The sequence below is a fragment of the Zingiber officinale genome, chromosome 8B (genome assembly GCF_018446385.1).
Source record: "Zingiber officinale cultivar Zhangliang chromosome 8B, Zo_v1.1, whole genome shotgun sequence".
Taxonomy (NCBI): Eukaryota; Viridiplantae; Streptophyta; class Magnoliopsida; order Zingiberales; family Zingiberaceae; genus Zingiber; species Zingiber officinale.
In genome coordinates, this window is record NC_056001.1 from 103,789,447 (window position 1) to 103,799,894 (window position 10,448).

A 10,448-nucleotide genomic window follows, 5' to 3' on the forward strand; every position below is an offset into this window, starting at 1 on the left:
ATAGCATATTTTTTATATAAAAATAATCAAAAATAATATTACTAATAAATTTTAAATTTATTTTCAATGAAAAAAATATTAACCTAATTTTATTTTAAATTTCACTAAAATTAATTAATAACGGGTGCACATACTAAATAAAATAGTAATATATCTATCAACAATGATATCCTATCATTGTTTAGCACTTCCTACCAAAATATTTTGAGAATTTTGAAAATTTATCAAAAAAGTATTTCATCTATTTTTATTTAAAAATATATTTTTTTATTAACTTTGGTTAAATTTACCCGAACTAAAATTACTTTACTTAAAACTCTTGTAGTAATTTTAATTTATCAAAGGTATTATAATAATATAGCAATAAGAATATTTTTAAAATAATAATAAAATATTTTTAAAAAAATAAATGCTACTTTGATAATGATCAAATAAGAGACACTTTCTAATTTTAATTTTTGTTCATCATTTCAACAAACTAATGCAAGGAAAATTCTACGATGCAACTATAAAAGCATTTTCATAGTTAACTAAATATTTAGGAATTGATTCCTAGTTGTGGTGTTTTCTTTTAACGGAAAGTCAGCTCTAAAATGTTAACTATAAAGTAATAAGTTGTTTGCAGAGAGGAAGAATTGCGAATGGAACAGAGAAAGAAGGAATGTTGCAGAGGAAGAAGACGACAGGATGAACCCTTGATTCATCTCTAAAACCCTTAATGCAATTATCGAGAAGGGTAAACAACGAATAGGGAAAAAATCGACAGCGAACCAGTAGATATATAGGTAAAATATTAGGTATACGAAAATAGGTACACCTGTAATCGCAAGGGTGGTATTCCTGAAGTACAAGTTCAAACTGAAATAGTTGCGAGATCCCAAGAGAAGGTATGATTAATCTTTTGAAATCCCGATAAGCTCAGATTCATCGGGCGTATGAAATAAAAAATAGATCGGCCGAGAATAGGCTCGCCCTGTCACCATAGGCTGAGCAGAAAATACATGCGTCTAACTCGTCCGACCGGACAGTCCGAGTCAATAAGCTCGCCCTGTCGTTATATACCGGGCGAGAAATAACCAACCTCTAATGATGAGGGAAATCGGGATGATTCCACTCGGCTCTTATGTATAGAGAGGATAATTAGTGTCAAGGGGAAAAACATATGTAAGTGCACGGAATTACTCTAAACTAAGCAAACATATAGTAAATATACCTTGTTCCTCACAGGGTGACCAAATGTATGAAAAGAAGACTGAGTTATATAGTCATCAATGATAGGACTAAGCGATTAGGACGAGTCGACCAGGATATTAATTTACATATGCATAAACACACAATCATTCGTTCAATCCCCATAAATGTATACATAAAGAAGATGAACAAACATTTAGAAAATATAATTAATTAAAGGAAAGTAAAGTGAGTTATATCAAATCCAAAAGAGAAGTCAGCGTGAGTTAATCATAGAGAGAGGGTCTGCGGAAGGATAGAATTACAATAGGCTAACAACTACAGCAACTAGGGAGACAAGCCAGGAGGGCAATTCTTTCGTAATTTCCTCCGATCAGGGAAGCTGGAGGGAGGATCAGACACCAATACTTTCAATTCTTTTAACTCTCTCCCCCCCCCCCCCCCCAATCAAGTGCATAGTTCACAATCCGTATAAGAGAATCAGAAATGGGGACGAGAAAAGCTAGAGACTTAAGATACTCCTTCTTCTTCTTCTCAAAGTGGGCATCCTCGCCAACTTTATAATCTGCCAATTCTTCCTAAGAAGCCTTTAGAGCATCCTCTTTAAGGTTTAAAGTAGATAATTGTTCAGCCAGTGTGGTTGTGTGGGTGTCCTTTAATGACTGTAATTGGGAGGACAATTGAGCAATTTCAGAGGTATACTTCTCCAACTTGGAAGAGAGCTCATCGCCACGGGCATTAGCTGATAACAGCTGAGACTGAAGACACTCCACATCATCCTTGTACTGGTGGGATTGCTTAGTCTCAGTTTTAAGTGACTGGCGGGTCTATTCCAATTGGGCAGACAAAGTCTTTTATCTTTTCGGCCACCTGGTCAGGAGATAACTCTGAAACCTGTTTCTTTAGTGTCTCATTTTCTTGGGTTAGGGTATGTAGTAGACGGGCTATACTCATGTTGTACACCCAACACTATAGAACAGGGAGCATTAGGGGAATACTTAAGAAAATATGATCATAAGTGGAAAAAGGTTACCTTCGTCTCCTCAAAAGAGAATTTATCAGCCACTTTGGAGTGACTGCTTCCTTTAATTAGTTGATGCACTTCCTCCCAAGCTGTGGTGAAAGACCCTTCTAAAAGTATAGGGAGAGTGGCGATAAGGGAGGAAGTGGAAGACAAAGTAGTCTGAATTGAAAGGGGGCAAACAATAAGATATAGTGAGTTTTTTTTTTTGGGGGGGGGGGGGGCAAGGCCATTTGTTCAGGAAAATTCATAAAAAAGACAGGCGAAGAACTACCACTGGGAATAGGTAGGGTGGCAGAGGAAGAAGAAACAAGAGTAGGATAAAGGACCGAGAGAGGGAGATCATGAGAAGAAGGAACAACATCTACAAGGGGAAGGTCTTCAGAAAAGGAAATGGATTTTTGTTTTGGGAATGAAGCAAGGGTCAGTTTGCGTCGTTTCTTGGTGGGGGCTTCTGAAGGAGATTTCTCTGAAGTCGAAGGGGAGGCAAGCTCAACAATTGTGGGAAGTTCAGGAAAGTTCCCTTCCGGAACTACAGCTTGAGAAATAGAAATGTCCTTTGTGATAGCGGGAGCTTCTGACGAAGAGGGCTAATCCAATGCGTCAAGAAGCTCTTGCTCCTTAGCTTTAACTACTTCTGCCACCAAACACAACAGCTCATCGATTGTAGCTTCGAACAGAGCATCCACTACACAAAGCAAAAAATATCTTAGTTAGTAAAAAAAGATTGTAATAGATAAATGGTGACTTACCAAGAGAGCCGCGAAGCCCTATCTGGACGGAGCTCAATCCAAAAAATAAAGGAGGTCATCCCGAATCCATTTGTGAATGAATAAATAACAACGTGATAGCTTCTGTGAGTAAGTAGTGAAGGAAGGATGTCTATGCAATTCCTTCACGTCAGGAAGAGCATGAAGAGAGGATTTCCAAGAAGAAGACCAAGGGATGGGTTCAGGGAATTTTACAAAGAAAAAGTGTGATTTCCATTTTTTGATGAAAGAGGAAATTTCTTCATAAAAGGTCATTTTAGGTCTAGATTGAAACAAAAAGACATCAAGCTTTGACCTCTTATGATAGGAGAACATAAAAAAATTCTGGAGGGTTGGAGGGATATCAAAGAGGCAGAAGAGCATGAACAAACCACAAAGATAACGAAAGGCATTAGGGGCGAATTGTTACAAGGGGATATCGAAGAACTGACTTATTTCTACCAGAAAGGGGGAATGGGAAAACGTAAACCAGCTGCTATTTGATCTTTGAAGAAGGTGACATGATCCTTAGGAGGGAGATGAGGGTGAGAATCAGAATCAGGAATAGCAATACGATAGACTTTGGGAATTCCATACAGGGAACGAAGAGCAAACTTATCATCTTTGTGAAAGGTCGAAGAGGTTTGAGCGTACCATGCAGAAAACGATTCTTCATCCATATAGAAATATAAGAATAAAAAATGACTTACTGAAGTCTTAGGAAGAAGGACGACAATGAAAGGTTGGAGAAGAAAGAAGGACGGCAAAGGCTAAGTTATAGCACCAACAGAGAGCGTAAGGAAGAAGACGAAGAAGTAAGGATATAAAGGGTTTAGGGTTTTTCGAAAATATTGACTAACAAAAATCACCGTTGGATGTGAGCAAACTTCACAAGAGTAGTCGTTGATTTATCGAAAAAAGAATATGATAAGATGTTGCCAAAAAGCGTGCAAACGATTACGTCAGGAGGAAGAAAGTGGTAACACGTGTCGAAAATCCATAAACGGACATTTATGATGGGCATAACAGGGTAAATCATGTTCGGATCAGCGCCGCAGCATCGTACATCGTCAATACTCTCTTTCCGTTGAAGGACCAATTAACGAGGAGAAAATTTTGAAAAAGGTATTCGACTTCATAGGTGTAATAAAGGAAAGAATGGAAAGAAAATATAAAATGACATTATCAAATCGTGACTTGTTAAAATTCAGAATATATCAACAGACTATAATGTCGACCTATCTTATAGATAGGTCAGAACTCAGAAATTTGACCAAGTTTAAACCCGCCCGAACTCATACACAAAGTTTCTTATTTAGTTATTTCTTACACAATCAGCTACATGTTTTCACATGCTCTTACTCTCAAGTATACACATGAAACTCTGATATCACTACTAGTAACTTGTAACCACAGTAAGGAAGGGTGAATATTTTGCCTGATACTGTTGTAGGTCGAAAAATCTGTCATCCAACGGAATCTCATTTCCGTTTAAAGATGCCAGATTGTTCTTCCACACCTAAATGGGGGCGGGAAGTAGAATGACAGCTTAGATAAAGAGGAGAGGTTTTCCCTGTCCTCTGTCATTTGTGGGGTTCCCCCTCACAAACATGTGACTGAAAGGTCCTCTCCAACCTAATTTGAGCCAACTCGACTTGTAGAAGATCCACCTTAGCCTTCTATCGATCCAACTCTTGATGCTAGTGTGATATTAGCATAGTCACCTCTGAAGCATGCTGGACCTTCAAATCATTCAACTCCTTAGTTTTTTACTCTAAATCTCGATAAGCTTTGTCCCGCAAAGCTGTTTCTGACCGAACTTGAGATTCAGCTGCTAACAGATGTACCTCTAGCTCTCTTTGCTGATAAGGAGAGGGATCTAAAGCTTGCACAACCTCACTTAGGAATTTCTCCCTCTCCATGTAACGCCCCGGCTCGGGCAGGCTCCATCAGGACCGAACCGGGAATGCCACCAGAATTGCCCATCAGGTTGACGACTAGCTCCACAGATCTCCAGAGGTCCTTTCAGCGTGCTTTGTCTTCACTCGCACGCACCCTGGAAAACTTCCCAGGAGGTCACCCATCCTCAAATTTCTCCAAGTCAAGCACGCTTAAATTTGGAGTTCTTAAGTTTGGGCTTCCGAAAAGGAAGGTGCACCTTGGTGATATGGATAGTACTATCTAACTTTTTAAGCCATACTTAATCAGAATCTCAGAACCAGGGTATTACACTCCAACAAAAGTCGCCCCCAGAAGGGGGGGTTCTGAAGCCATGACTCTCGGTAAATCTTGGGAGGAAAGTAAGACTACAAGGAGCAAATGTGAATGGGGAAGGAAGTAAGATCACAACTCTATTTAACTTGAAAAGGAGTCACGAGATCACTGTAGGAGGAGTCACGAGATCACTGTAAAAGAAGTCACTGGATTACTGTAAAAAATATCACAAGATCATTGTAAAAGTTATCGCAGGGTCACCACATAAGGTATCAAGAGGTCAGAAATAGAGTTTGGTCTAGTCAGTTGGCTACACATCCTTCGACTAGACTTGAAGGGGAGGCTAGTGATACGGGTTATGATAAATGGACCCTTTGCAGGAGAGAAAAAGGGGCAATAAGGACAAAAAGACTGAAAAGAGCAAGATAAGGATATAGTAGGCCACCCGATAAAGATTTGACCAGGTAAGAGTGTTGCTACACGTTGGGCAGGCAAAGACCGGTCAAACGTAATAGACCAAGCGAGCATATGAGTTCAGCGGACAAAGATCGATCAAGTATAAATAGCCGACTGAGTATAGAAGTACTTAGCTTCATGCAGAAAGAAGACATAACATGTTCGGCAGGCAAAGACCGGTCGCACGTAATAGACCGGCCGAGCATATAAGTTCGACAGACGAAGACCGGTCGAACATAGAGTCATTTAGTCTTGCACGACCATTAGCATATAGCCGACCGAGGGAAGGTCGACCGGGCAATAGTGCTTGTACATGACCAATTAGTTAATCTCGGTCGATAATGTATGATTGACCGGGCGTAATAGACCGGCCGAGTATAGAGGCATTTAGTCTCGCACGACCATTAGCATACAATCGACCGAGGGAAGGTCAACCGGGTAATAGTGCTTGTACACGACCAATTAGTTAATCTCGATCAATAATGTATGATCGACTAGGCGCAATAGACCGACCGAGCACGGAGGCATTTAGTCTCGCACGACCATTAGCATGCAGCCGATCGAGGGAAGGTCGACCGGGCAATAGTGCACTACAACAAAATTGGCTTTTCGCAGCGCGCAAATTCGCTTTCCGCAGCGTGCATTACAAGCTGCACAATTGAAAGTTGTTGAAAGTCCTAGGTTATTGGCAGCGTGCCTTGCATGCCGTAGATATTATTATCCGCGGCGCACAATGCACACCGCAAAAAATAATATCCACAGCATGCAACGCACGCTGCAAAAAACAATATATGCAGCATGTGTTGCGCGCCGCGCTTAAAATACCAAATAATTATCACTAATATTTATTTAAAATATATAATACAAATTTAAAATTTAGATATTATCCCAATTCATACACCACTTAAAATTGAATAAAAATTATAAAATCAAATCAAAATGTGAATACATAATTTTTATTTATCTAATAATTATTTTACAAAGCTCATCAATTTCTCTAAACAACAATATAAATATTGACATGAACCAAAGAAAGACCCTAAGTCTATTGCCCAGTATCAAAGTTACATGGTTGGAACATCTGGATCTATCGTCACGACGATGCTTCCTTTTGCATATGGAGCAAAGCTTCATGCAGATGATGCTCAGTAGTGTCATAGTTCAGAAACCCCATGAATAAGAATTCATAATTGTCGACCTGAATATACTTTTCGACAGAATTTGTTTTACTTGTAGAGGGCGCAATTGAAATTAGCTGATGCAAGTGAATTACAACCTGTAAATTAACCATGATGAGAGTTTCAATTGGTAAACTTGATTAAATTAACAAAGCATATATGAAATGAGAAGGGAAATAAGAATATTTCATATTAACCGTTAAATCACATATAAGATTAAGTACATTAAATCGTAAAAGGCCGAGAGCATGGTGATTGGCTAGTTGTCGAAGTAGGCAACTAGTCAATCACCATGCTCTCGGCCTTTTAAGTATGAAATAGTCGAGAGCATGCAGATAGAGAACTGTATACTTGGTTTTAGAAGTAATGGTTTACTCTATGTAGAATATAAGTATGAAATAGCAAAACTATTGAGATGTGTGCATTTCAAGCTACTTCATGACTTGTTAGTGAAATATAATCAAGGTATAACTCACCGACGCACCAATAAACCTATTTTATGCATTAAGTTATAACCCACCAAGACACCTATTTCATGCATTAAAATACAAGTCATTTTCATCCCTTTGGATGCTCAAGTGATTTTAGCAACGTGTACACCTTGACTCATGCTTGCATACAAATAGTAAGGGTATTCCAGTGCAACTGATGAAACATACTTACAATAACAATCCAAGCAATTTACTTGTAAATAGTGTTTTTACATTGAGAGCACAAGGTTGTATACATATAGAAATGTCTCCCACTAAAACATTGGTCATTACAAAAGTAACTGAGAGGCTTTCGAGAGATAGAAAGGAATAAAAGTAAATAAGGTTCACACAAATAATGCTTTTCTACTCTACCGAATGTTGAGGATGAAGAAGAAACCAAGTTACAAGGAAATATCTTGTAGGCTAGTCCTAGAAAAGTATCTTTTATAAGAGTTACCACATTAAATTTACCTAGCTAGCTGTTTAATGGGCATATACACTTATTGACATATATACGTGCAGTAGAAAATGCCTTGAGCAAGCTTAACAGAATAAAAATAAGAGCTTGGAAATTATTAGATCAATTAGGGAAAATAGTATGGTGGTGAGTGATACAACTGTTGATACAGTCTGACCTGGATGTTGTTTTGCTGTTGACACTGATTTAAGTTTGTATCAGATAATTAACTCAGATTAATTACTAATCCAGGTTGACTAGGGTGACCTGATTGAAGCAGTTGGAAAGTCCTGGTGAGTGAAGCCAGGTGAAAACCCTAGTGAGTGAAGCTAGGTGCAAGTCCTGGTGAGTGAAGCCAGGTGAAAACCCTAGTGAGTGAAGCTAGGTTCAAGTCCTGGTGAGTGAAGCCGGGCAAGGGAAAATCCAGATGGATCAAGGGTGATCGGACATCTGGTGTTGAAAAGTCCAAGAAGGAAACTTGGCATGCGGAGTCAGAGAGGGTTCGGTAGCTCGTTCTCTAGGACCAGATGAAGTCGGAGAGGGCTAGGGAGCTCATTTCTCCGGACTAGGTCAGAGAGGGCTCGACCCGGACTGAGTCAAGAAGCTGGATCGGTCTGCAGACCGATCCAGTGAAACTTTATACCTGATCGGTCTGCAGACCGATCAGTAGCCCACTGTGATTTTACTGATCGGTCTGCGGACCGATCAGAAATCGATCAGTAGCCCACTGTGATTTTACTGATCGGTCTGCGGACCGATCAGAAATCAATCAGTAGCCTACTGAGATTTTATTGATCGGTCTGGAGACCGATCAGGAGGCTTTAAGCACTGGGACGAGCGACATCTGATCGGTCTGGGGACCGATCAGATTAGTGCCTGATCGGTCCGCCGACCGATCAGAATCTGCGCACCTTCAGAAAGAGCGACGCCTGATCGGTCTGGGGACCGATCAGATTAGTTCCTGATCGGTCCGCAGACCGATCAGCGATGATCCAGAAAGCGTGGTTCGGTCTGCAGACCGACCCACGGTATTGTTTGCTTTGCATGCACTTTTTCTGATTGCCGTATTTGTATTCACCTATCTGTTTTTAACCATTTGCTGTGAGTCTTTCTAGCTTGCAGGTTGCAGGTCACATTCTCATGTTTGGATTCAAATTAAGCTTCATTAAGAGAAGGAGACAAGTACCCTTTTCACTGTAATTTGCTGCAACAGATGCATTTGAGGCATCAACGTTCACTGACGAAATCTGATTACGATTGGGCTGCTCAGTTTGACCTCTAGCTATTGGTTCGTATCCAGAGACGCCAGTGATTTCCATTGGCATGGGTTCAGAGAATCAGAAGAGGAGGAGGTGTGATTGGCTACGCCTGGCTGGCAGCAGCGATTCTGCAGACGGCGGTGATTCGAGCCAGTGAAGCAGAGAGACATAAGAAGGAAGAAGAGGAGTTCAGAAAGGGTATTCTGAATTCTCTGTCTTTTGTGATCAAGCCTTCGAGAGAGCAAGTTGGTGAAGCTGTGAGCTCCTTGCTGAGAAGGTTGATTGTGCGCTCTCTGCTCTGTTCTCTTCTCCGCGTGGCTGTAAGCTCATCTTAATATTTTTCTCAGCCACTGTAAGTCTTGTGCTTAAATCTATAATCAACTGAGACTTTGTTGAGAGGTTGCTCCACCGAGAAGGAGACATCTTTAGCCGGATCTTGTCCGGGGTGTGATCTACCGAAAGATCAAGGAGTCGTCCTCCTTACGGACACGCCGAGGAGTAGGGGCAAGTTATCCCCGAACCTCGTATATCCTTGTGTCTGCTGTGTGTTTGTTTTCTTTCGTTTTAGTTTTTCTACTTCCGCTGTGCTGTGCTAACAAAGTTCTTGAAGAAATTTCTGTTTAGTGTTTTTCAAAGAGGCTATTCACCCCCCTCTAGCCATCTAAGATCCCAACAAGTGGTATCAGAGCAAGGGGCTCTTTGATTCGGATTAACACCCAAAAGAGCAAACAAGGATGGCTATGAAGGAAGGCTTTAGCACAAATCGACCACCCTACTTCGAAGGAGCAGATTTTCAATATTGGAAGGGCCGCATGGAGTATTACCTCAAGACCGACATTGCCATGTGGTTCTCAGTCAAGGAAGGTTTCACACCACCAAAAGATGAAGAAGGTAAGGAACTCGACTCATCAAGGTGGTCTACCGAACAACTCCGCAAAGCACAAGCCGATGCCAAGGCTATGGTCACCTTGCAATGTGGAATCGCCAAGGACCAACTCATCAAGGTAGGTCCGTTCTCGAGTGCAAGAGACCTATGGAACAAACTCATCGAGCTCCAAGAGGGAACTCGAGATTCTCGGATTGCCAAGAGGGATCTATTCTTGAATCAGCTCCAAAATCTAACCATGAAGGACAATGAAACGGTAAGTGAACTTCATGGGAGATTCAAGGAAATCATCAACGGTCTACACTCTGTGGACGAACGAGTGGAGAATCGCGATCTAGTAAGGTACGCTCTTAAATCTTTTCCTAGGAATGCCTTGTGGTCATCTATGGTAGATGCCTACAAGGTATCCAAGGATCTTTCCATTGTTAAATTAGATGAATTTTTCTGTGAGATGGAACTTCATGAGCTTGCTAACAAAGGTCAAAAAGAGAAGGGTATTGCTTTATTTGCAGGACCAAAGAGCAAGGATGGAAGAAGGAAGAAGGAAAAGAAGAAGGAAAGGGA